At 58.3% G+C, this 25,618-nt stretch overlaps 1 protein-coding gene and 1 long non-coding RNA gene across 2 annotated transcripts in view; one reads left to right on the forward strand and one right to left on the reverse strand.

Annotated features, from left to right (window-relative positions):
• IGSF21 (immunoglobin superfamily member 21) overlaps positions 1-25,618 on the forward strand; it is a 241,910-nt gene that overhangs the window by 46,024 nt on the left and 170,268 nt on the right. The gene's annotated exons all lie outside the window — the stretch shown is intronic.
• On the reverse strand, positions 2,486-4,293 carry LOC142876340 (uncharacterized). Its single transcript, XR_012923229.1, has 3 exons — positions 4,273-4,293; positions 3,221-3,309; positions 2,486-3,128 (listed from the first exon to the last, which is right to left on the reverse strand). It is a non-coding gene; the product is annotated as an uncharacterized LOC142876340 (long non-coding RNA).

The following is a 25,618-nucleotide window of genomic DNA, read 5'->3' on the forward strand; positions in this document are numbered from 1 at the left end:
GGCTGCCAGTCAGCCACGTGATCTCGCAAGCAAACTACCGACACTCCGCAGCAGGCTGTGTTGCCGCCGGGTTTTGCACAACTATAGGCTAGGGGGAGTGTTCTGAGCACGCCTGGGGCCAGCCAGGCTAAGCTGTCACGTTTGGTGGGCTGGGTGTTCAAAATGCATTTTCCACTTAGGATATTTTCAACTTAAGATGGGATCATCAGGATGTAGCCGCATCGTAGGTTGAGGAGTACCTGCCCGTTAGGGACAGAGCATACGGCAGGTGCTCAGAGAGCACCCACTGCATTCCCTTCATTAGAGGCTTTAGCAAGCCAAGGGCATGAAGCAGTAGTCACCCTACGGGCCAGGCCAAAGGGGGGCATCTCCCCAGAGACAGTGACAGCCGGTGAGGTCCTGAAGGCAGGAAGGTTGAAGGTCAGAAGAGTCTTTGGACTAGGGGGGCCAGGATCACATCCTGTGGACCATGTCAATGTCCTGCTGGGCGTGGGGGGCAGCCGTCAGGATGGTAGGCGGAGGGCGGGTTGAGGTTGGCTGTGCAGGAACCGCACAGGGGAGAGTCTAAATTAGACCCCCGATCACTCTGGGGTGACTCTTCTGAGCTGCAGACATCTCGGTGGGGCCTGGGGGCTGAGCTCTGGGGTCAGCAGGCCTGAGCTCCATGTGGTTCTGCTAGTTGCCGGGCCTGACCTTGGCCGGGTCTGCTCCAGTCCCCCGAGCCTGCTTCCTGCAAACTGTAAAGGGAGGATCCTAATATCCACCTTACAGGGTCGTTGCAAAAATAAGTAAATAAAGAAACTCCAAGTGCCAGGCTTGTGGTAGGTGCTCAGCCGTAGCGATTAGTGTTGCTGGTGGCACCGAGGTCACAGGGGAGGTACAGCAGGCGGGGTGGGGGCCGGAGGGTGAGCTGCAGCGGAATGAATGAGGTGGGGGAGCAGATGGAGGAGCAGGGTGGGAGGACGGGCGGGTCTGCATCTGGATCCTCATGTCCGTGGCACTGGGATGGGTTTCTTTCATGCGAGCCACGGCACACGCGCTCAGGTCGGGGTGGATCTCTGAGGCCCTGGACGAGCCTGCGGAGATGTGTTTCAGGCACGCGGCCCTCAGTTTCCCCAGTGGGGGACAAGGCTGCTGAGACAAGCGCACACAGCGCTTCCCGTCCACTCTGCTCTGTGCCGGAGACCGCGCTTTGCTAGCTTCCCTGCAACCCCACTGGTGTGGTCGCCTTCGGGGGGGGGGGGGGAAACGCCGCCCCAAGCCCCAGCCCGTGCCCCTGTGGGATGGGAGCTCCTGCCAGTGTCTTCTCTGAGTGTGCCGTGTCCAGACAGCCGGGGGCCCTGCCTGGGTTCAGTAAAGAGCTCCTAACAGCTAAACCGAAAGTCAGAGCTTGGGAATCTCACAGCAGCAGGTGTTTTCTAATTCCTGAAAATTAATCTACAAGGAGAGCAAAATACCAGGATAGCCGTCATTTATATCAAATGCAACTTAGTTACTGATTTGGCGACTCACTTGACTTGAAGTACAGAATCCACCGCTAGGAGACCACCCAGCATCCAGGGTGTGGAGCAGGATGCCGGCAGATCAGAGCAACGCTAGCCCCATCTGTGCAGCGGCTCTAGGTGGCAGGCACTATTGCTGCTCCCTTGTACAGATGAGGAAACTGAGGCACCGGCAGGGCAAGTATCTCTTGCCCAAGGTTTAGGACTTAGAAGTGGCAGAGCTGGGATTTGAACCAGGTGTGACTAACTCCAGAGCACAAGTCCCTCCCCCCTTCCTTCCATATTTCTTTCTTTCCTTCTTTCTTTCAACTGGGTATTGACAGATTGCTCTCCCTAGGGTTGTACGATTGACACTCCCCCCCAGCAACCCTGGAGAGCCCCTCCCTGTTTTCTCGTGGGCTGGTGCTAGCAGACAGCACAGCCCAGGAAATCTCGTCTGGCTGATGAGTGAAAGACGATACCTCACTGCGATTTGAATTGATCACGAATGAGGTTGAGCATCTTTTCTATGTTGCTGAGCCATTAGCATGTCTTTCTTTCTTTTTTTTTTTTTACAAACATCTTTTGTGTTCTTTGTCCATGTTGAATGTTACTTTGTTGGCCTTTTTCTTATCCATTTCTAGGAACTTTTTATATGGGAAGGATATTCTTTATAGCAGGAGTTCGTATGAGTTTGCTAGGGCTGCCATAACAAAACAGGATACAAACGACAAGATTTATTTCTACACAGTTCTGGAGGCTGGAGGTGGACCGTTAATGTGTTGGCCGGTTTGGTGGCTCACAGATGGCCACCTTCTTCTGTGTCCTCACGTGGTTGTTCCTCTCTGCGTGGGCATCCCTGGTGTCTCCTTAGTGTGTCCAGTTTTTTTCTACCCATAAGACCACCACTGAGATTGGATAAGAACAGCTTCATTGTAACTCAGTGACTTCTTCAAAGGCCCTATCTCCGAATGCAGTCGCATTCTGAGGTCCTTGGGGCCTTTAATATCTAAATTTCACACATTCTTTTTTTCTCAGCTTACTTTTTTTAAAGCCTTATTTTTTATACTTCCCCCCTATACTAGGCAGTGTAGCCTCCTGAAATCCCCAAATTTGAATATCTGAAATCAGTTCTGCTGCAGAAAATGGAGTGTTTGTCTTTGCCTCGTTCCCCTAATTTGTCTTCTGAGACAGCTCGGTCCGGCGGAAAAGGTCGTGGCAGACTTTGGAGTCGTTTCGACCTGGCCCGAAGTCCTGGCGCTCTGCACAGCAGCGGGGTGACCTTGGGCGAGTCACTCCATCTGAGTCTCCGAGTCGCGCCTCTATAAATGACGCTAATGATGGCTGGCTGGCAGGGCTGCTGTGAGCACAAGTGAGATGATGTCTATGAAACGTGACGCTCCGTGTCTGGCCCGTCAGAGGGGCTGCGGCCATCGTGATTTTCTCCATGAATAAAAGTCCGTGTTCCTCAGGCATCCGGGACACGGAGGGGTGGGCGTGTCCAGGTGTCCGCTCTCAGGGGCTCACGGTCTAGACCACCAGCTGGGACGCCTGGGCCAGGCCCAGCGGTCCTCCAAGGCCCAAACGGGCGTGGGAGGTATTCCTGCCCGTGCTGGCTCGTCTCAGCCTCGTAAATGGAAGCGATTTCTGCAGGTGGAAGGGAGGGGTGAACGGGAGCGCACTGCAGGGGGAGGTGGTGCAGTACGCTCCAGAGCAGGGAGGCGGGAAAGGAGAGATACCTTCGCTGGACAGCAAGGCGTTGCCTTCTACCCTGGGAGGTGCCTGCTCTGCAACTGGACACTCTAGGGGAAACAGGGACCGTGCTCACCTGCAACAAGAAGGCCATTCAGGTGTTTTTGGTGGCCTTTGCCCGGGAGCCTACGTGTGCTGGCCGAGTGAACGCCCACATACAGGAGCAGATGTAGCCCCAGCTACACGTCAGTGGCCTGGGCCAGCCTCAGAGCGCCCGGCTGAGGCAGAGCTTGCAGGAAGAGGGGCTCGGCCTGCACAGATCGCCCGGGGCCCGAGAAGGGTGTACCGGCAGCAAGAGGGAAAGATGCCCAGACACACCCACAGGACGGTGGGGACTGGTCCAAGGGAGCCTGTGAGATGGAGGAGGCTCAGCGAGGCAAGGGGAGGGGGGGACTTCAGTGCCAGGCACTCCGTCCGTCTAGTGCCTGCAACCCGCCTGCAAAGTGGGCATTGCTGGCCCGGTTGCAGAGAGGAGGCAATCGAGACTTAAAAAGGTGAGATATTTTGCCCAAAGTCAAATTAGGAACGGAGGAGAAGCTGAGCTTAGAACCCAGGGCCCTGCGGGCTCTCCATGCTCCCCAGTGCTGGCTGGAAAAGGGTCTTGGAGGGGCGACCCAGTGGGAGTGACCCCATGGGAGACCTCAGAGCCCCCACCGTCCATCTGCCTTGCCCAGTCCCTTCCTTTCCCAGGGAGAGTGGATTCGGCCAAGCGAGCGGGTGTTTCTGGTTTTGGCCAAGCGCGCGCCTGCCCTGGGGGAAAGCACCCCTTCCTTCCCATCTGTTTCCGGAACCTCATTTCGTGCCTACGGCCTCATGATCTGCTGGGGTGGTGGGGGCAAATGCCAGGCCTTGCCCCTACTGAACAGAGGAGAGGAGGGGGCCCCGCCCAACGCTCTCCCTGCTCCCCACAGCAAGGGGGGCCGTGTGGCTGCAGCACCCTCATGTGCCCGGCGGCCACCCCCAATTGTTGTCCTGCTCTTTGTGGATCCCACGGCCAGGTCCCTCATTCTTCTTCCTGCCCTGGGTCTGCCACGCTTACCTTTATCACACCTGCTCTCCTTTTAACGATCACATTCACGGAAGGACACCAACCGGCTCAGCATCGTGGTCCCGAGTGTCTCCCTGGGGCTGGACGAAGCCTTGAGAGTCCAGCAGGCCACCCTGCCGCGTCGGGGCGGGGGCACGGTGACCGCACGTGACAGACCAAGGAGGGTCTCGCCGTGGCTGCCGGAGCCCCTGCCTTGTCCCCATGCCTGCCACGGAAGAGCATCTGGCCGTTAACTTATATATAATAACCCTTAAACACTGCCATTAAGTCACCTCTCATTCTTTTAAACTACCCAGGAAGGGAATTCAGGGTGATATATGGAGGGTTTTATGGCTGGTACTGGGCAGCTTAAGGACTTCGCCGCACGCTGCATTCGCCGCACGCTGCACACGCACGTTGTTGCATAAATAAGAATCGCCGGAATGTCCGGCATCACTCAGCTTGGTGTCTGGGCTTCTTGGCAGCACAGGGCCATAGCCTGCACCCTGGGTCATCGTCACTTGGATGAGCGGCCCTGAGGACGGGCGAGGCCCAGAGCTGGGCCAGCTGGACACACCCAGACACCCTGTCACTTTGTCCCCGTTCCCCCCCACCCTTCTTTCACCCAGCCTTATCCTCAGTTTCCCCACCCTGTTGTGAGGGACAGGGGACGCAGGAGGAAAGGAATTGCCCCCTTTTGGAATTAACCCCCTCTGTGCCAGAGGCTTTGCACGTATCATTTCATCCAGTGCTCGGGTTTACACAGTGGTGAAGGTCGTATCGCCCTTTACAGCCGGGCAAACTCAGGGACGTGCCCAAGGTCACCCAGCTCGGCAGTGGCAAAGCTGGCGTCTGAGCCCTGCCTTGCCCTGTGCTTAGAGGTCACCTGCAGGACACTCAGGCCCCGGGGCAGGTGGGGCGGGCGCTGGCGGACAGCACTGACTGACCACTTGGCTGGTGTGCAGACAAGGGCGCCGCGCTCGCCAGGGCGGCTCACATGCAAGCCCGCTCCTGGCAAGCGGACAGTGTTAATATTTAATGGGCGGTGGCGGCTGCAGGGGAAGTGCTGTTTACTCAGCGATTCCCGCCATCCTCCCTCGCGAGCGCACAGGCGGAGGCCCCGGGCTGGCCGTGGAGTCACATCCACCCAGCAGCTTCGGGGAGCAGCTTCGGGGAGCCCGGGCCAGCGCCGGGTCCCGGGGGCGGAACAAGAGCAGGTGCAGCAGCGCCGCCGTGCTGGGGGTCCAGGGAGCAGCTGGAGACTCAGCCCAGGCAGCGTTCCCCGCTTTCCCGTGCCGGTGGGGGTGCCCCCATGGTGCTGGGGTCCCCTGCTTTTTCCAGCCCACTGTGGTGGCCCAAGGGCTCAAGGGCTAATTCTATTTAGTCCCAAGGCCGTTGGGCAATCACACGCCGCCTCTGCCGCCTCCGCCCCGTGCGAGGACAGCAGCACAGGAGTCCAAGCGAGCGAGGGTCTTTGCTCCTGGCAGGGGCCCCGGTCCCACCCCCCCCCGGCCCCCAGCCCAGGGTGGGGAGTCTCGCTGGCAGTGGGAGCGCCTGATTAGCAAAATGAAAGATGAGCTAATTGTGCCGCCGAGTGCGAGCTGCTTGTGTGGAAGGGAGCGGTTTTCAAATCACAGGGTCCGGGGGAGAAGGGGAGGGGCTGCCGATGGGGTTCTCGGGGCTAAAGGATTTGGGGTCCACGGTGCGAGTGCCTGGTGCATAGGGAAGAACCGTCTGTCTGGTGGGCGTGGCAGACAAACCCCAAAATGTGTGGACTCTTAAGAGAGGAGTGGAGCAGGGTCTTTTCGTTTTTTATTTTTTGGGGGTGGGGGATCTATGACCCTGCAGGGGATGGAAGCGGGAGAAGCTCACAAAGCTGGTGTGCCGTGAGGCACCCGGGTGCAGCTGAGGACACAGGCCTGGGAGCAAGGGGCTCTGTGCTCAAGCCCAGGCCCTGCCGCAGCCCCCGCCCACAGTGGACACCCAGCTGTGGCTGCTGTCCCAGTGGAGAAGGCAGGGAAGGGCATTCCCGTTAGAGGGAACGGCAAAGGCAAAACGGAACCTCAGAGCTGGATTGGGAGGACCCTTTGCTGCGATTCAAGGATGCAAGGGCAGGGGACGGAGGGGGGAGGCGCAATGAGAAAGGGAGGTCCTCGGGGAGCAGACACCTTACTCACTGAGGAATGGGGCCTTATGTTACCAGCAAAAGGGAGCCAGGGGCCATTTCTGGGTAGAGATTCTGGAAGGGGGACCCGAGACTCTGTATGTTGGTGTGCCATCCCAAATGGGTCTTTCGTAGCCAGCTGGCAGGGGTGCAAGACTGCCCATTCGGGAACCACTGACTTGCCTCATGCCACACTGGGTTCTAGAATCCGGGTCACCTACTGAGCAACCATTCTCTTCTCATAAGTCTTTAATTTTGCTCAGCAATTCACATTCCTCCATGTTGATGTGAGCTTCAGGGAGGTGGCGCTAAGTCCATCCTAAAGGAGTGAGTCATGGCTGGTCTCGGGCTAAGCCAGTCTCAGTCGACCTGTTCCCTCTGCCAGCGATGGTTGAGGCATGGGTGCCTGACACTTTATGGCCAAGAAGAGGAAGGCTGCAAGGAAGCTTCTGGAAGAGATTAAAGAGGCACATGGGAAGAAGTAGTTGTTCTTTTTCTAACCTAAACAGGATTGTGTCTGCAGTTGATGGCTGGAGCCACAACAGCCACATTGCAGCCGTGAGGCGAACTAGGCTTCCAGGCTGAGGAGGACAGGGAAGAAAGATAGACTTGGGACCTTGGTGAGGGCCTGCCTGGGCTACTTAATTAATCAGCTCTAGAATCCCTCTAGTTTAGGACTTATAATATGAGAATATAATTTTCAACGTTGTTTAAGCAAAAGGGAGCAAGTTGAGTTTCCTGTCGGTGTTGCCTGCTACCTGAGCCGGAAGCATCTACCTAATACTCTGTATTAATTAAAGTTTGTTAAGCATCTGTGAGTCCCGGAGCAAGGCACTTACACACATACCGTTTCACGTTATCCTCACAAAAATACAGCAGAATTAATGTCCCCATTTGTCTTAGTCAGCTCAGCCTGCCATTGCCAAATACCATAGCCTGGGGGGCTTAAACAACAGGGTCTTATTTTCCCACAGTTCTGGAGGCTAGAGGTCTGAGATCGGGGTGCCAGCAGGGTTGGGTTCTGGGGAGGGCTCTGTCCCTGACACGTAGACGGCCACTTTGTCACGGCGTCCTCACAGGGCCTTTGCTTGGTGCACGTGCCTGGGGAGAGAGACAGACGGACGGACACTATCTTCCTCCTCTTATAAGGCCACCGATCCTACTGTATCAGAAACCCACCCATGTGACTTAGCCTTAATCACCTGCTAAATGCCCCTCTCTGACTATCACCACGCGGGGGGCGGGGCTTCCACAGGTGAGCCTGCGGGGCCGATTCAGTCCCGAGCTCTGCTGTGCACACAAGAGCATGTAGGCTCACGATTGTGAAGGGACCCGCCCAGAGGCACGGGGCTTGCCAAGGGACAGAGCCAGGCTTTGAGCACAAACCCGTCTGAATTCCAAGGTGTGTGCGCTCTGTGCTGGTCAGGTGCCTCCTCTGGGTGTGTGTTTGTGTGTCACTTGATCCGCAAGTCATCCTGCTAACCTACTCCCAGACTCTAAATAAAAAAATTTTTCTTAGTTTTCAAAATCAGCTTCAGTTGATGTATAATGTATATCTACAAAAACGTCACCAATTTTAACCAGCCTGTGAGATGCATTTAGACAAACGTATGCAGTTGTGCAGACACCTCCACGATCAGCCTGTCACCCCACAAGTCCCGTCATGCCCCTGTGCAATCCTTTGTCGCCAACCCTAGGCCCAGCCACCACTCTGCTCTCTGCTCCTGGAGTTCGGCCGTCCCTTGACTCTCACGTGAAGGGGGCCGTGTGACCTGGGCCCTCGCACTTGGCGTGATGGTTTTGAGATTTAGCCGTGAGTTTAGGGGGACCAGTAGTTATCCTTTTGTATTGCTATGTGGCGTCCTATCGCAAGGATACGTCCGATCTGGGTCTACGCGAATGTAGAATGATGCCTTCCGTGCACGGAGCCTCCAGGTGTCCGTGGGGTGTCCGTGGGGTGTCCATGGGGTGTCCGTGGGGTGTCCCTGCAGGGAACGCTCACCCAGGTCAGACGTGCCGGCCGCCCGGGCCTGCGGGCTCTGTGTTGCTCCCAGCAGCCGCGCTGGGACCCCCAATCCGAACAGCTCTAGTCCCCTGTACCGCCAGGGAGCCTGTACCCCACCCCCGAGGCGCTCCGGGAGGGAGCCCCTGTGTCCCCGAATCCTCGCAGCCGTGTTTGGCATCTTCACGGATGGGCAGTTCTCCTCGTGCCTGGGCTCAAGCCTTCACGCCCCATCACCATCCTTCCTGCTGCCGGCCAAACGCGGCTTTGAGGAGAGGGCAACGTTTGCGTCCGAAGGCTCAAGGAGGGGACTGACGGGAGCCCCCGTGGCCCCCGCCATGGCCTCGGTAGACGCGAAGCTGTTGAGGAGTGACGCCGCCGTAGCAGGTGCTGCTGGGATCCACCCACGCCTGTCACTTCTGAGCACGCCACCCCCAACCCCACCTGCCGGCTCCTACTTTTCTTCCCCCAAGGACTTTCTTTGCCCGGCAGAGCCCGTTTTGCCCACCGGATTCCCGTGCCCTCCTCCCCTCTGCAGCGTAACTCCAAGGGTCCCGTCCGTTCCACGTGGCTCCCAAGTGTCCCCCAAGTGTCCCCAGGGCGCAGGCCTGTTGCCCACAGTGGTAGCTGCCACCCACACACCCTGTCTGGCTCCTCCAAGGCCCTGACAGCCTTTCCTGGAATCGTCCCCAACTAAATGACATGCGCTCGAGTCCTCGCCTCGGGTCTGCTTCTGGGGAGCCCGTCCCGGGCCGGTGGTGGCATTGCTGGGTCGGCGAGGCTCGGGGCTAGAAGCTTCATGCATCTTTTTCATCGCCACCATCCCCCGAGGTGGGACCATCACTGCCATTGTGCAGATGCTTGTCCAAAGTCGCACACGTACTGAGCGGCCAAGCCAGGTTTCAGACTCCCGGCCCTTCCCCCACCCGCCTCTACCCTGGACAAGCAGGTTCAAATACCCCAGTAACCTCGTCTAGAGTCTGAGTGAAGCCCTCTGGCTTGGGAGTGCAAACACTGGAGTTCTGTCCCGGCTCTGCCACAGACGTGCTCTTTGGCCTTGGGCAAGTCACTGCCCCTTTCTGGGCTCATTTCCCCATCACAGTCTGCAGGGGTTGCATTGTTTGCTACAGATAGGCTCCTCTAGCTCTGACATTTGGTGACATCCAAGGGTGAAGGAGGTTATTTGGGGACCAATACGAGGCTGCCCTGTTTCGCCCAGCGGGGAGGGAACATGTGGCGTGGGTGCCTGCAGACGGCAGGCGGGGAGAGAGAAGGTGCCTTGGAAGGGTTCGGGGGGGCGGGCCGGGGTAGCAAGTGCGGGCTGTCGGGGAGAGAGGGGTCCGGACGTCCAAGGTTGAAGGCAGGAGGGGCCAGCCTGGAACCTCTGGGTCCCTCCCTCTTGGCTGGGCGTGTCCTGGGGTAACATGGGGAGGGCTCGCTTCCGCTGTGCACTCCCTGATAAGGGGTCCCTCGAGCAGAGGCTTCTCCAAATCCTCCTTCCCACAGGCTCACTCACCAGGAGGTCACATCCCTGGCACAGAGGGCTGGCGGGGCGAGGAGGAGGAAGGAGAGCCAGGGCCGAGTTCCCTCCACCCCTGACAGCTAAGAGCAAGGCAGGAGAAGAGCCGGGTGAATTATGCATGCGCCTGCTAATCACGCCCTGATTAAAGTGATCCTGCCGATATTAGTTCTTCCAGCCCTTTCGGAAGGGTTCCCTGCTCCTGACAGGCGATCGTTCCCAGCAGGCCTGTGGGTTTGTAGGGTGCTGGCTCTCGGCCACTCCCTGGGCACCCCGCTGGGTGCAAGCTCCTCACGTGCCCCACCTCACAGACGAGGGAAGGCCCAGTGACCGACCTGGACTTCTGAACCTGCACAATGAGACTCAGAGATGTCAAGGGCCTTCACTATGGACACACAGCACCAGGCTTCCTGCCGCCCAGGCCACGAGCTGTGTCCACAGGGCGGGAGCAAGGAGGATTTTGCATCATACAGGGTGGGAGCAAGGAGGATTTTGCATCCTACAGGGTGGGAGCAAGGAGGATTTTGCATGCAGCGTCATTTTCATGAGCTGCTTTAGAAAAGGCAGAACTCTTCATTTGAGCGGATAGTTGCAGGAGGGGAGGTTGGGGCAGGGGGAGCATCTTCAGCTTAAAAACACCTGACTTTCAAACAGCCAGACGCCTGGGGCTTCATTTCATACACACCTGGAGGCATCATGGCAACGAACGTTAAGGAAAAGCCTTAACTTCCTGGAGCCAAACACACCTGAACTCCAGTCTGGCCCCCACCGGGCTCCAGCCAGGAGAGACTGGGGGCGAGACTTGCCCTCCCTGAGCCGTAGAGGCCGGATCTGAAAGCTGGGTCGGCGATGCCCGGAAGTGTCCTCGGGGTGAAAGGACACGATGTGAGCAGGGTGTCTGTGGCACGTCGCAGATAATCCTCAGGGCCAGTTTTCCAAGGAGAAAGAGCCTTTGTCCCCTTGATGCGCAGAGTTCACGTGTAGCTGGTGTTTAGACACCTGCTCCCCTCGCCCCACGACCTTCCCTCCCAGCCACCCGGTCTCCATGGCCGGCCCTGGAGGGCTTGCCCCTTCCTCCCTGGTGGGGTGGCAGGAGTTCCTGGGTCCCAACAGAGCATTTGGAATACAGAGCAATTCCCCCAGGAAACAGTGCTACAACTCACTGGTAACCACAGATATGAATCAAACTTTGTCAGCCCCCCTGGGGGTTGAGGGGGTTTGGGGGGCCACTCTGGAACTCCCACAACCATCAGCCATGACCCCAGGGCAGCCGAGATGCTGGCAGTGACATCAGTAGCCACGCTCCCTGCTCATGGAGCTCGTGCCTGCTGAGAACGTGCCACGCAGTGTTTCATTTGTCTAGACTCACTTGAGGTCGGCCGGTACTGTCATCCCCCCTGTAACCGGCGAGGAGGCAGGGCGGCTGCAAGACTTGCTGAAGCTTGCCATCCTCCAAGTCTGTGCTTTCGGCCACGACTTTCTTTATTGCATCCGCTGACACCGTTTTCTCTGCAGAGATGTATCGCTTGATCCAGGGAGCTGAGTTACAAGTGAACTTTGGGGGCGCGCCCTTCCATAAAGCAAAGATTGCGTAGACTCTTGTGGTCTGGAGGACGCAGAGTCAGAAATAATCCACTAGCGGGCACCTTCTGAAGGGCCCAGGCCACAGGGCGGGAGGTCCAGGGCTTGAGGTTTTGCCTCTGCCCAGAAAAGCTCCTAGGGAGTCCTGAGCACATGCCCAGAGATGGCTGGCAAGGGCGTGTGTGCGTGTGTGTGCGTGTGCGTGTGTGTGTGTGTGTGTGTGTGTACACTCACGTCAGTGCACACGCATGAATCCGTCCGTACTCATGTGTGCTTGAAACATAAACACAGGCCATTACCCAATCTCAAGTTCTCTCTGATGAATTTCTTTTCCCCCAGCTGATTGCTGCCTTGTTCGGTCCTCTCATCTCTTATTCACAAACACACTTATTGATGTGGTCTGCACTTCATTAATTTGCATGGGTTTGCATAGTGCCTGGGGAATGATCGAATGTCTTATCCTCTCTCTCCACTCAAGCAAGGAATCCCCGTTTAGAGCAATGACCCCGGCCTGCGTGCTCGGGGAGTGGGTGTGTTTGGGAGGTTGGTGGGAGGTGGCACGCATACTTTGAAAAGTAGTATTCGGTATGCCTGTTGTCCTCAAGACAATGGATTCAAATCTCCTGGGGTGGGGTAGATGGGGAGGCCCTGAGAGGGGTGGATTTGTCTTTAAGGGACAGGGGAGGGATGCGAAGGTGGCCACCGTGGGGCAAGTCCCTTTTGTGTTTCAGGCTCTCGTCTGTCCGGAGTGTTAAGCTATCACTTAGATTCCAATCAGCTGTAACAGATATAACCTTGACGTATGAGGCTGTTGGCGAAGAGAAGAAAGGAAGGGAGGGGAGGGGAGAGAGAGCACAGGCAGGCTGGAAAGGGGGGGGCGGAGAGTCTCCGAACACCTACTGCGTATCAAACACCATGGCAACAGGGACGGTCATTCCCTCCATGCCTCTCGTGGTGACCTGCTCCAGGCCAGCCCGAAGACGCGCAGAGCCAGGTCTCGCCAGCCGGGTCTTCCCATGATCCTCTTAGTCATTCTTTGCCATCAAGCCGTGTTTTATCCCTTTGCAGAGGAGCAAGTAGAACCACAGAGAGGTCTCTTGGCCACCAAGAGGGAGACTGGACCTTTAGCCAAAGGTCTGTCTTCATGAGTTCAAATCCCTGAGCCACCTCTTACTAGCATGGGCTATCAGAGGAGCTGTCTAACTTCCTGTTGCCTCAGTTTTCTCATCTGTGAAATGGGGATAAGACTACAGAACTCAGTGGGGTTATGTAAGCATTGAATGGGTTAACATATGTAAAATGCACAGAACGATACCAGGCACAATATTAAATTCTGTACGAGTACTAGCTGTTAGTCCATCGTTGTTATTCTATGAGCGTAGGTTGTTCGGTACAAACTCAAAAATCCTGTCCCCGTCCCTCTTTCTCCCGAATGCCCCTTCCTGCCAGCTACTTTTTGAGCGGAGCCCCGGTGTCAGCTTTCCCAGGCAGAAAGGAGTGTCGAGCCGCCCCCGGTCCCACCGCACAGCCCTGGGGGGCTGGCCTCCCGCAGGACGGGCTTGTCCCCGAGCCGGACCCCCGCGCAGGCGGCAGCTCGGGGCTGCTCTTTCTCCGGCCTCCTTCTCTTTGAGAATCTGAGGGCATAAGTTAGATAACCGTGACACCTGTTTTAAATTAGCCTTCAGAAGCCTCCGACAGCTGAGAAATTATTTAACAGGGAAAGAATTGAGTACATGAATAAATATTAATATTAAATCACCGCTTCCCTAGATTTAAGGGGACGGGCAGGGGACTCACCAAGAAGTGGGGGCTGCAGCTGTCCCGGAGGTGCCACCGTGCACGGCTCAGGGAAGCGAGATGCGGGGCGGGAACGGGAGCCGCCACCATCGGGTGGTCACCTGGCTCCTGTCTGCGCAGGGTGGGGACTCCGTCCGGCCAGCAGGGAGGCCGCCAGGTGGCCGAGGAGGCATCTGAGCAGCTGGAGACAACGCAACAGGTGGTGCGTGTTTGAGTGCCGGCCTTCCTAGCTCGCGGTCCGGCGGGGGAGGCAGAGGGCCAGCCTGAGGGCTGCCAAGGCCTGGAGCAGATTCCTACCCGAGCCCCACGGAGGGGGGGCTGGGCCCAACCGTGACCTTCACTGGCCCCGGCCTCCATGTAACAGTATTTAAATGTGTATTGTATGACCACGTTGGAATAATGACATATATAATCCAGGATAGGTGCGTGAATATATCTCCATGATTAGTATATTCATTTTCCCCCTGATTTTAAAAGGAATCAAAATGAAAACATTTTCGTGGGCCCTGGGCGCTGTGCCGACTGGGGCTGGTGGAGGGGGTGGCCCCCCGCCGGGGTGGGGGCGGCTGAGGCTTGAGCCGAGGAAGCAGGGACTGATGGGGAGGGGCCGGCCTGGGGGGGGTCTCCCGGGGAAGGCAGAACCGTGTAGGGGCTGCGAGGACGTGGAAGCTCAGACACCCCTTTCAGGCCAGATCGCTGGTTGATATTAAGTAAGAATCTCTTACCGTGAATACCAGAAGTAATAATAATGACAAGTGTGAGTGACTCACTCCACTTTGGCTGCCCTGGCGCCCTTGGTGACACCCTCGGTACCCCTCGAGAAGCGCCAAGCACGTTCCCCGCCGGGGGCCTCGGCCTCCGCTCTGCCTGGCATCCTGCTCCCCAGTTTTCAAGTGACTCCCTCTTCTCCCTGGGGTCTCCCCTCCAATGCCACTGTCTGTCCCCTTACCCCGTCTGATTTCCTTCCTGGCACTTACCACTTCCCCAGGTCACATTTTTTTTTTTTTTGAGACAGAGTCTCAGCTTTGTTGCCCAGGCTAGAGTGAGTGCCATGGTGTCAGCCTCGCTCACAGCAACCTCAAACTCCTGGGCTCAAGCAATTCTTCTGCCTCAGCCTCCCGAGTAGCTGGGACTACAGGCATGCGCCACCATGCCCGGCTAATTTTTTCTATATATATATTAGTTGGCCAATTAATTTCTTTCTATTTATGGTAGAGATGGGGTCTCGCTCTTGCTCAGGCTGGTTTCGAACTCCTGACCTCGAGCAATCCGCCCGCCTCGGCCTCCCAGAGAGCTAGGATTACAGGCGTGAGCCACCGCGCCCGGCCCCCAGGTCACATTTTGTGACAGACACAAACATAGGCTATAATCGAACGAGTGCCGTGTGTGATAACACCGTGACCTCCACTCGGTCCTAGGGACTTTGTCTGGTTCATCTGTGTCCTTAGCATCTAGAACCGCCCCTGGTTTACAGGGTGCTGGATAAACACCGCAGGAATGGATGAGTGAGTGAGTGAGTGAATGGCAGGTGCCACTGTCCTCATGCCCGGCACTTTGGGCTGTCGGGTCCTCACTGTTACCTCAGTGGGGAGGTCACATCTTCATTCCACCGCTGGGGATACTGAGGCCTGGAAATGCCAACCAGTGTGCCCCAACGTGACACAGCTGGCAGATCAATAGCCTCCCAGAGTAGAAGAGTGTAGAAAAGTCCACGGTCTGAGCACAGGCGTCTGGGAGGCAGACGGGGAGGTGAGGGGTACAAAGGGGCTGACTTCGTTTCTCCTCCTCCTGCAGTCTCAGCGGCCCGGCTACCCTCTGCTCCAGGGCCTTCTAGGTTCTTTCTGGAAGTTGGGGCGGCCGTGCTGAGCAGGAGCTGGGGGCGCAGGTTGAACCTCTGGAACTGGGGAGGAAACTGGGCCGCGGTCTGTGATTTCTGCACCCGGCGGGGCTCTGCACCCCCTCTGCCGCCTTCGGGCTCCCCACCAGGGGAGGGACTGTGCCTTCCCCATCTCTGCCCCCTCCTCCCAGTGCTGCAGGGGCCCGTGGATCCTTAGGATGAAAGGATGCGTTCTGGCATCATTTCCGAAGCCTACTTCCGAAGCCCCGTCCTGCAGGTAGCAGTGCGTGCACTGCCTGCTGGACTCCAAGCAGACTAAGCCACTGCCCTGCTCAGCTTCCTGCCTGCTTACGGCTGCGACATTGCCGTGACAGGGCGTGTCACTCAGAGGACCACACGCACCGGCCCGTGGTTTTCCGGCCTGGGCAGCCCATGTCCTGCGTGTGAGGGTGACAAGAAGAACTTTCAGACTTGGTGGGATCAAATGAGACGATGCACGACGCATCCGGCAGGAAGCAGGCCCAGCCAGTGACCTGCGGTCTGTCCCAGCCCCTCCTGCTCCCGGTACAGACGCCCGACTGCCCAGCTGCGCCCTGCAAAGGGGCCCCTGTCCTGGCTGGGCGGCGCCAGCTCGTCTGCCCTTGAATTCGTCCTTCAGGGGTTCGCAGAAGTTGGGGGCGAGGGCGGTGTCTTCTGAAGACACTGACTCTTCCCTCAGCGTCCAGGGGCTCACCTGGCCGGGCAGCACCTTTGGGACACCTGAGGCCCGGGCCCCTGGGCCCAGGCAGCATTTGGGTCGGTGCTAGGCCTTTATGAAGCGCACGGTCCTGTGTCGATGCCACCTCCGTGGTCAGACAAGACGTGGAGCGGCATGGCGGGTCATGTCCGCTTTGTGTCCGGTGAGCTTTGCTATAAATGAGGGGCGTGGAATCAGAGAAGGTAAGAAGCTTGCCTGAAGTTATCCAGCTAGAAACTTCCAGAGCTGGACTCAGATCTGGACCTCTGGGTGTCTGCCCAATGCCAGGCACCCCTGTTTGTTAGCCTTTAAGTGGGGTCTGAACCCTTTATTTACGGGGACAAGCCGTGAGTGTCTGGCACGCCGAGCTTCCTTCCCACCAGAAAGTGGGACGTCTCGCCACAATTCCCTGACAGTGTCTTTCAAGGGTACCTTGCTCCTTCCCTGCCAGAGCCTGTGGCCGCGTCCATCCCCCTCTTCCAGGCTGCCCGGTGCCTGGGGCTTTTCCCTCCTGGCAGCTCCCAAAGCTGCAAGAACTAACCCCTTGTCAGTTCGGGAGAGCAGAGGCCGGTGTCTGCCTCGGTCTTTGCTGTCGAAGGAAGGAATGAAACACGAGACTCCTCCCCAAGTCCCCTCCTCCCATCCCCCCCCCCCCAGCTGCCCTGGGAGCCCTGTCCCCTTGGTTACCGCCTGGAGGGGGGTCGTCGGTATCATAGAGAGGTGGGAACGGGGCCAGGTGCCTAATGGGGTCCAGACCTCTCCACCTGGTGAAATTACCTGCGACTCCACGTCCGTGTCCACCCCCTTGACCCCTGCTCCCGGCCCCGCTGCCCTCATCTCCCGTCCCTCCGGTGAGTCACACGAGGTCCAGTGACACAGCTGTCGTCACTCTCCTTACCCGGCAGACACGACATCACCCTCCTTCACCCGCCAAGAACTGGCAGCCCGAGCGTTACAGGAAGCCTCCCCGCCCTCCCGGCCGGGCCGCCCTCTCCTCTGTGATACCCTCTTTCTAATAGAGTGACCTGAACCCTGCGTGCTGCTCTAAAAGCAGCCTCGGAAGCTCCTGGGAGGGGCGGCAGGTAATTCCCCGGCTGAGGCGTGCCCTGCCCTGCGTCTCCAGACCCGCTGGCTGGAATTGGCTGCCGGGGCGGGATGGCGCACGCAGCCCCGTTGCAAACACGCTCCAGGACGCTCCGTTTCATACAGTGCGATACGATGGAGGAGCTTCGTTCCACCTACTTGGACACGCCCTCTAGCTCTGAGATTTGGGGGCTCTCCCTCTCCGTTAAGTTGTAAACTGCAAGAGGACAGGCCCATGTCTGTGAATGGTGAACTTGATCTTATGTAGATTAAACCTCACGGTGGCTGGTAAAGAAGAATGCAAGTGGACAGGGTATGTGGCGGCCAGAAGATCGTTCTAGAGACGATGAGAATCTCGTGTGGCTGGTACCGACGGGGATGAGGTCCGAGGTGAGCCAGGAAAGCTGGCGCAAGCCCAGGTCGTGGGAGGCCTTGAGCAGCATTCTCTTGTCATGAGATACGTGACAGCTACGCCGTGTAACGACCAGGCCCAAACTCAGCCGCTTGAGTCTAATCATTTATTCTCATACCATAGACTTACGGTGGGTGGAGGTCGGCTGGGCGGGGCTCTGGGTTGCAGGTGCAGCTGTGCGTTCATTGGGGGTCCCCGCTGAGGGAGCAGCAGCTCCCTGGGGGAAGCTCTTCCCAGGGAGGGGGCAGAAATGCAAGAGGGCGGGGCCCACTGTGCAAGCCTGTTTCAGGCTACTGCTCCATCTGACGTCTCATTGGCTAAACCCAGTCACATGACCAAGCCTTGCATTGATGGAGAGGGGAAGTACGTTCCGCCCGCAAAGCAAGGGAAAAGGGAGTGGGAATTTGCTGAACTACAGTCACCAGGTGGCTCGGGTAGTGGTTAAGACCGTGGGTTCTGGAGTCTGAGTTCACATTCTGATACCCATCAGCCATGTGACTCCAGGCAAGTAACTGTGCCTCACCGTGCCTCAGTTTCCCCATCTAAAAGGCAAGTATCACCCAACATAGCCCATTCGATGACACACTGTCCATCAAGCTCCCCAGCCTTGGGCTTCACCCAGAGTGAGCGCCTACGTCAGCGTTGTTCCAGAGACGATCAGAGAGAGATTCCGGTTTCATCTGTCCTCCGCCCCTCCTTTCTTTCTGCCGGGCCCAACCACCCTCTCCTCTCCCCCTCCCCAGGGTCTCCACTCTCTTCAAATATTTGGAACTGTCCCTGAGGTCCCCAATCTCGGTCATGGTTAAGCCAAGCTACACAGATTTAGTTCCTTTAATCTTTCCTCGTAAATTAATCCCTCTGAACCTTTAATCATTTTCCTCGAATGAGATTCAAATGAGACGCATGTCTGGACGCCCCCCATACACAGGCTGCAGCCTGGTGACAGCCAGGCTGACGGGTTTCTAGCCCCGTGGGGGGGAAGCGCACTCCAGGCTGCCCCAGGGATGAGAAGGTTCCGGGCATCAGGAACCTACAGAGAAAACCCAGCCCAAGCATTTGTGGGTGTCCTGCCCAGAGGCAGGACTGATGGCACCCGTGTGCTTCCTGGAGTGGGGACAGGTGGCTGGAAACACACACCTGCTAGCCCAGCTCCGCCGTGACCAGTGGGCCGCTAGTTACCACTTACGTGGAATGTGGGCCCTGTCTCTGCATTGGACACGTCAAACCCCACAGCCTCCTGGGGGGGGGGGTGAGACGATAGGGCATCATCGTTAAGGCCACGGGTTCGGATCCCTGTCCAAACCCCACTGAGCTGTGTGACCTTGAGCATGCATAACTTAACCTGTTTTCTTACCTGTAAAATGGGATCATAATAGTGTCTACATCATACAGTTGTTGGAAGGATTCAGTAGCTTGATACAAGGGACAATTCCAAATAGTATCGGGCACAACAGTATTTGGCCCTAATAGATGTGGCTTGTCACAATTGTCATCATCTGTGCATGGCAGATGAGGACAAGGCCTTCAGACAGGTGAGGCGAGCCGCCCAGGTTGCAGAGATGGGACTAGAACCTGTCCCTCGGTATATGGCTCCAAAGCCTTGGGGTGGCCCCAGCACCCTGGCTCGTCCTGGCAGAAGGGTGCAAAGTGTCCTTGCAGAGCAGGACAATGCATGGGACCTGTAGACCCACCTGGGTGGGGCCTAGGACCAGCGGGATGCCACGTACTTACTCAGTCTGTCCTTCTGTTAGTCTGGGCTGTGGAGGCTGCTTATTTGTCTGTGACTTTCTAGGAAACAGTCCCCTGACCGAGCTTTGGAGTGGTTTCCAAATGTAAACACCAGTGGGTGAGGAGAGCCGAGGAGACAAAGCGATCCCTCCAGGCAGCAGGGTCCGCGTGGATCTGCGACTCCTCAGGGCCTCACCGGGGCTCGGCTCAGGCATTCAGGGCGCAGGTGGTGCAGCCTGCAGACAGCTCAAGTGTCGTCACGTGGACCCCAGCTGAAGTCCTCCTCCTCCACTGTGAGGAGGTTTTGGAGTGAGACCTCCTGGCTCAGACCCTCACTAGCTATCTGACCTTGGGCAAGCACCTTCACTGTTCCGTGCCTCAGTCTCCCCCTTGGAGAAATGGGGATGATAGTAGCACCTATCTCATAGAGCTGCTAGAAGGACGAGGACCTCAGAAGGTTCCACGTGCTTCTAAGAGTGCCAGGCACAGAACAAGAGATCAGTATGTTTGCTGCTATTAGAGTTGCCCCGCCTCACTGTCTCTCCCCAGCTGAGCAAGTCCTTTCCCGTCTCCGAGCCTCAGTTTCCCCATCCGTAAAATAGGCCTGGAGCTCCTGGTCTCCCAGGGGCCGTGGTGCAAAACTGGTGCGATAAAGCGGGTGAAAGCGCTTTGCAAACTGGCGCGGCGTTCCGCGTTCCGGAGGATTGTTAGAGACGCGGCATGAACGCGGGGGCAGTGAGGTGAGTGAGTGAGCTGGGTGTCTAAATGAGAACGTCTGAGCTCCCCAGAAGCCGTTATTCCCGTCCCCAAACACTCACTGCGCCGGAACGTCTTGTAGCTTTCGTTCTCCACCTGGGAGTCTGATTCGCTCAGCAGTGGCTTGGGGAGGGCAAAGCTATTGGGGGGCAGGGCACGCAGGGAGGGGAACAGCAGTCTTGCCCCAGCGGTGAGCTGCGAGATGGTTGGGAAACGGATTGTTGAATCTCAATCTCTCCGCCTCCCCCCTCCCCCCTTCCCCCAGAGCGACTGGAGAATAAGAGGGACGCCATCTGTCTCAAAGCCAGGCACCTGGAGGTCACTCCCGAGACCCCCTCCCCACCCCCCTCCACGGCCAGTCGCTCCCAAGGCCTGTAAAGACACCCCACAGTGTCACCTGGAGCCGCTCTGTTCTGTCCCCTCCATGGCTGTGGGCTCCACAGCGGCACCCAGCGGGACCCCACACTTCCTTTCCTGTCCTCCTGGAATCCGTTCTCTGAGCAGCACCCAGTGGGGTCTTTAAAAAAGCCCCATCCTATCCTTCCCCCAATCTCTCAGCGGCTTCTCTGTTTATAGAAAAAGGTTCAAAACCCTATGGTGCAGGCACTGTTGATTGCCCCATTTTACAGATGAGCAAATCAGAGGCCCATCGAGTTAATTGCTCTGGCCCCAGGTCGCACAGCCCGGAAGTGTCAGAGCTGGGACTGTCACCCCGGCGGCGGGTCCCCTCCACGTCCCCTGCTGTGTCTCCAGCCACTCCGCTCTGTCCCTGTCCCTCTGTTGTAACAGGTCAGCTCAACCTCAGAGCCTTCGCAATGGCCAGCCCTGCCCCTGGGGTTCTCTTCCCTCCTCCCCTGGTCTTCCTCCTCCCGCCCAGCGTCATCTGGGCGATTCCTGCTCCACCCTCAGGCTGTCACTTCCGTGCGCGCTGGTGGGGACGGCCTTCCCGGCGGGGTCTGGGGTCCACCCTGCCGTGGCCGCCTCTGGCCGTGTGTGACACGTGTACGCCGCTTGTACCCACCACCCCTCCTGTGACCACGGGTTTAGTGTCTGCGTCTCCTAGTAGAGCCACGCCATAATGGCAAGCGTGGGCGGCTACAGCGGAATGCCACACGCTGGCAGGCTTAAGTGACAGGCACTTTTCCCACAGTGCTGCAGGCTGGGAAGTCCGGGACCAGGTGCCAGCAGATTTGGTTCCCGGTAAAGGGCTCCCTTCTTGGCTTGCAGACAGTGGCCTTCTCAGCATGTCCCCACCTGGCAGGGAGAGAAAATGAGCTCTGGTCTCTCTTTCTCCACCTCTGAGGACAATAATGCCATCCGGAGGCCCTACTCCGGTGACCTGTCTGAACCCAGTCACCCCCCTCAAAGGCCCCAGCTCCAAATACTGTCACGTTGGGGGTTAGGGTTTTAGCATATGAATTTCAGGGGTGGGGGGGGGCACAAACGTTCAGGCCGTACCAGGCCGTCTATATCTTGCTCCCGATCTTGCTCTCGGTCTCTGATTCTAGGCAAGCACAGTTGTCGGCACTAAGCAGACACTCAGAATGTTTGTTAAATGAACACATGAAGGAATGAATGAATGAATGAATGAAAAAAACTATAGTCCTGTTAGGACGTTGAATCTGGAGGTCTCTCCAAGATTTGGGAGGAATCTTGTGAATCCACTTGTGTCCTAAGCTGTCTTTGTGGCCACGCAGGAGGCTGGGTGAACCCCTATTTGGCAAAGGCTCTACTTTTTATTAGCAGCGACCCAACTGGGAGCAAAGTTGTGTCTTGCTAGGGTACTGCCACTTTTTAGGAAACATAAAAATAGATTTAGAGAAAAGAAAAGAAGAGGAGGAAAAAGTCACGTTGAATGCTCTGATCTCCTAGCCAGGAAAGTTCCCCTGGGATTAGATCCCTGCGGTGAAATACCGCCCTGTGATTAGATCTCAAGCCATGAAATACAGCCGTGGGTTTAGATCCCCACCTTGGAAATACAGTTTGCTGATTAGATCGCCCCCGTGAAATACGGCCTCTGGGCTCGTGCGCGCCTCTAAAATATGGCCTTTGATTGGATCACCATGGGGAGGGCTGGGGTGCCGGCGGGGACTGGGGACTCTCACCACATCCTCACAGCGCGAAATATAAATACATGGGGAGGACCAGAAAGCAGAGACGGTAAATTAATAAGGGCGGCATTTTGGAAGTTGGACTTCCTTGGAGGTTGTCAGCATTGGGGAAGGGACGGGACCAGACCCGGGGACGGGGACTCGCCTGCCAGGCCGGCTCTGTCCTCCGCGGGGTTACGGGTGCTGGCGTGTGGGGCGTCCTCCGTGCCGGGCACTGCGCATCGTGTGTTCTGTGTGTCAGCCCCCCTGGTTCCCGGGAGGAAGGCGACATTATTCCAGTCCCCGTTTGCAGGGGGGAACCGAGGCACAGAGAATTGAAGTCACTCACTCAAAGACTCACAGCCAGAAGTGCCAGAGCCGGGATTCGAACCTGGGCTGTTCGTCCCCGGAGCCTTTACCCCTAACCACTGCCCGTCGGTTGGCCAAGCCGATTCCACCCCCAGCTTACGGTGCCAGGGAAGCGTGGCCCCACAGACTCTCTGCTGCTGCAGGGCTGAGGCGTGGGGGTCCCTGCGAGGGCCAGAGACCGGCCGGCAGGGGCCTGGGCTCACCCCGGGCGAGGATCAGAACCTCCGGGATCCCAGAGTCAGAGCCCGGAGAGAGACAGCGCCCAGCGGGCCCCCCTCCTTCTCCACGGGCAGCTCCGGCCCAGGGCCGGGCCGCAGGGCTCCGGCAAAGCGGACTGGGGACCCGAAGTGGCCTAACGTTGCAGCAAGCGTCTCCGCCTCGCTGTGTAACTCTCTCTCTGTGTCTCTGAAGGGAGCAGAAGACTAAATTTGCACCCCAAGTTTATTCAGGGATGACTTAGTACCATCCACTCGCAGCTCACTTGGGCATGGTGTGCGCCGGACGCTGGTGGCCATAGTGGCGGCCACCCACCCCCGCTCCGGGACGGAGGCCCCGCTCACGGCTGGCCCCGTCTGGGGATCGCCTTGAGGGCCACCACCTGGCTCCAGGTTGCGCTTCCCTGAAGGCGGCCGGGCCCCTCCGGTGGCTGCTGGGCAAGGACACAGGTGCCCCGAGCTCCTGCTTCGGTTCTAGACACTCAGAGAGCTTTTGTCAGCCCAGCCCCCCGCGGGCCCGCAGCCCAGCGCCGCCCCCTCTGCTCTCCGCCGGCCCACAGGCTGCCCCGAGAGCGCCCAGTCACCCTCCTGTCACAGCCCTCTGTCTCCCGGTCTGTCTCCGACCCACTGCAGGCACTCGCTCGCCCCTCCGCCCTTTAGGTGCCCATCTGTAGAATGGGCACGTTGCTACACCCACCCCAAGGGTTGTTTGAGGCCAGCCTGCCAGCACGAGTGCGACGTGCGTGGCGCCGTTCCTGGCGCACACCGAGCGATCATAAATGGTGCCCCAAATCCCAGGGGTCATCCTGTGCTGAGGACGGCGCGGAGAGCAGTTTGCTTTGCGTCCTTTCATCTGCGGAGCTGGGCCGAGGAGCCGGAGCCGTCCTGCGGGTTGTTCCGGCTGGGCCGCGGTGGGGCTGGGCGAGCAGGCTCTCGTCAGACGTGAGGCTCGGGGCAGAGCAGGAGGGCGGCCATTTCCTTATCGCGCCGCCGCAGCCACCGCGGCCTTATCGGGATTTGTGGGCTTGTAAGACACGCGGCTATCGCGCCATCTCCCCGGGGCCAGGGTGCTTCCGCGGGGCCTTATCTTTGCGCGATCTCGGCCTGTGATTGAGGGGAGAGCAGGTTACCCCGGCGGACAGCAGCCAAGTCCGCTGGGGAAAGGGGGGGACATCGAGGCCAGGACTGCCCGGGGCCGACAGCACTGGAGTGGGCTCCCCCTACGCCCTTCTCTTCCCTGCAGAGGATCCCTGCAGACTGGGGAGCCACCAGGAGGATCCAGAACCCAGGGGGAGAAAACTCTGGACAAAGAGAGAGCTGGGCCTCTGCGTCCACCCATTCCCTGTTCAGCACCGACTGTATACCAGGCCCTCTGCTAGGCTGGTCAGAGCACTGGACTTGCTGTGTGACCTCAGGCTGGTCACTTGCCCTCTCTGAGCCTCAGTGTCCGGTGGCAATGATAGCACCTATCTCACCAGGTTACCGTGGGGGTCCCTTGAGGCACTGGATGGGAGAGAACAGCCTTACAAACTGTGAAGTCCTGTGCACCTAGGAAGGATGGGATCAGAGCATACGCCTGTGTGTGGATTACACACCCAAAGGAGTGGCGAAGAGAGGGCCGAGGGCAGCCCCAGGGACCAGGCCAGGGTTCCAGAGCAGGGGGAGGCTGCGCTAGGCCTCGGGGGAGGGGGAGGGGCTGAGTAGAGAGGGGCTCGCCGGGCGAAGGGAGTGGTGGCAGGGCACCCCGGGTGGCAGGGGGAGCTGTGGGAGCAGACGGCCGGGCCGGGCCGATCCGATCCGTGGCAGCCTTGCTGGTCAGGGAGGCCGGGCCCATCTGGCTTTGTTTTTCTCCTGTCATTTTGGCTGCTTTTGTGCTGAATTCCCCGTTTGCCACTGTTTCCCTGTGATTTTCTTTTGAGCCTGGCATCTGTTTGGGCCCCATCTGGTCCTGCCCCCTGTGTTCTGATGCTCAGGTCTGTTTGCAGCCTGGGCCAAGGGGGTCCTGGGGCAAGGGGGCTTCCAGCTGCCGCAGCGGGTCTGAGAGCCGGGTCCGGGGCAGGTGGGGCCAGGGCAGGTCCTTGGGGAAGGCGCGGCCCTGCCTGGCCCGGCATGTGGTAGCTGCCTCTCCTGAGAGTCCAGCGAGCAGCTTCCTTCCTCCCCTGTGTCCCCCGGGCCGGCGGAGGGCTGCCCGTTCCCTGTGACACAATCTGTCCCCCCACCGGGCCCAGGTGGCTGGAGAGCCCGGCCATTCCCAGCACTCGCTTTAGAGCCCAGCAAGCCTGCACAGGACCCTTGGCTGGTCACTCACCAGCTACGCATCCTTGGCTGAGCCTCTAGAAGCCTCCGTCTCCTGCCGCCGCGAAACGGGGCGATGGAGCCACGTTGTAAGGATGCGGCCGGACGGGCGCGTCCCCGCCTGTGGTGGGCAGACTGCGGCGTGAGCGCAGTTCTGGGCCACACGGCTGGGCCTGCATCCTGGCTTTCTCTGCCACGTTAGTCTGCCTCGCTCAGTGCCTCAGTTTTCTCATCTATAGGATGGGTGCAAGACCTGCCTTTCGGGGAATTTATGTATCCGGAAAGTGCTTAGATGAGTCCCCAGGGCCCAGGCAGTACCACGTGGGTGCTGGCACCGTCATCTTCACCACCAGCGTCGTCCTGTGGCTGCCCTGGGGCCACAGAGAGGCTGGGGCCGTGGCCAGGTCAGCAGCCGGGCTCACCGAGCACCACCTGGCGTCCCACGGCCGAGTCAGGATTAGAGCCTGTGTGTTCGGGGCTGGAGGGGTGCGGAGGAGTGAGCAGAAGACCTGGGTTGGCATCTCCCCTGCAGTGAACTGTCTGGGTGGGCGCCAGCCAGTTACTTCCGTACTCAGAGTCCAAGGTTGGTTTCCTTCTGCCCGGACACTGGGATACTGCCCCCTCCTGATGCATTTGCGAGAATAAAACAAGAAAATAAATGTGAACGTCTTTTGGAAAACATACAATGCACTGGGCCGGTTTGATTCATTTATTCAACACATATTAACTGAGCATCTACTAAGTGGGACATGCTGCCTTGGCACCCGGGTGACG

The sequence above is a fragment of the Microcebus murinus genome, chromosome 2, assembly GCF_040939455.1.
Source record: "Microcebus murinus isolate Inina chromosome 2, M.murinus_Inina_mat1.0, whole genome shotgun sequence".
NCBI classification, from domain to species: Eukaryota; Metazoa; Chordata; class Mammalia; order Primates; family Cheirogaleidae; genus Microcebus; species Microcebus murinus.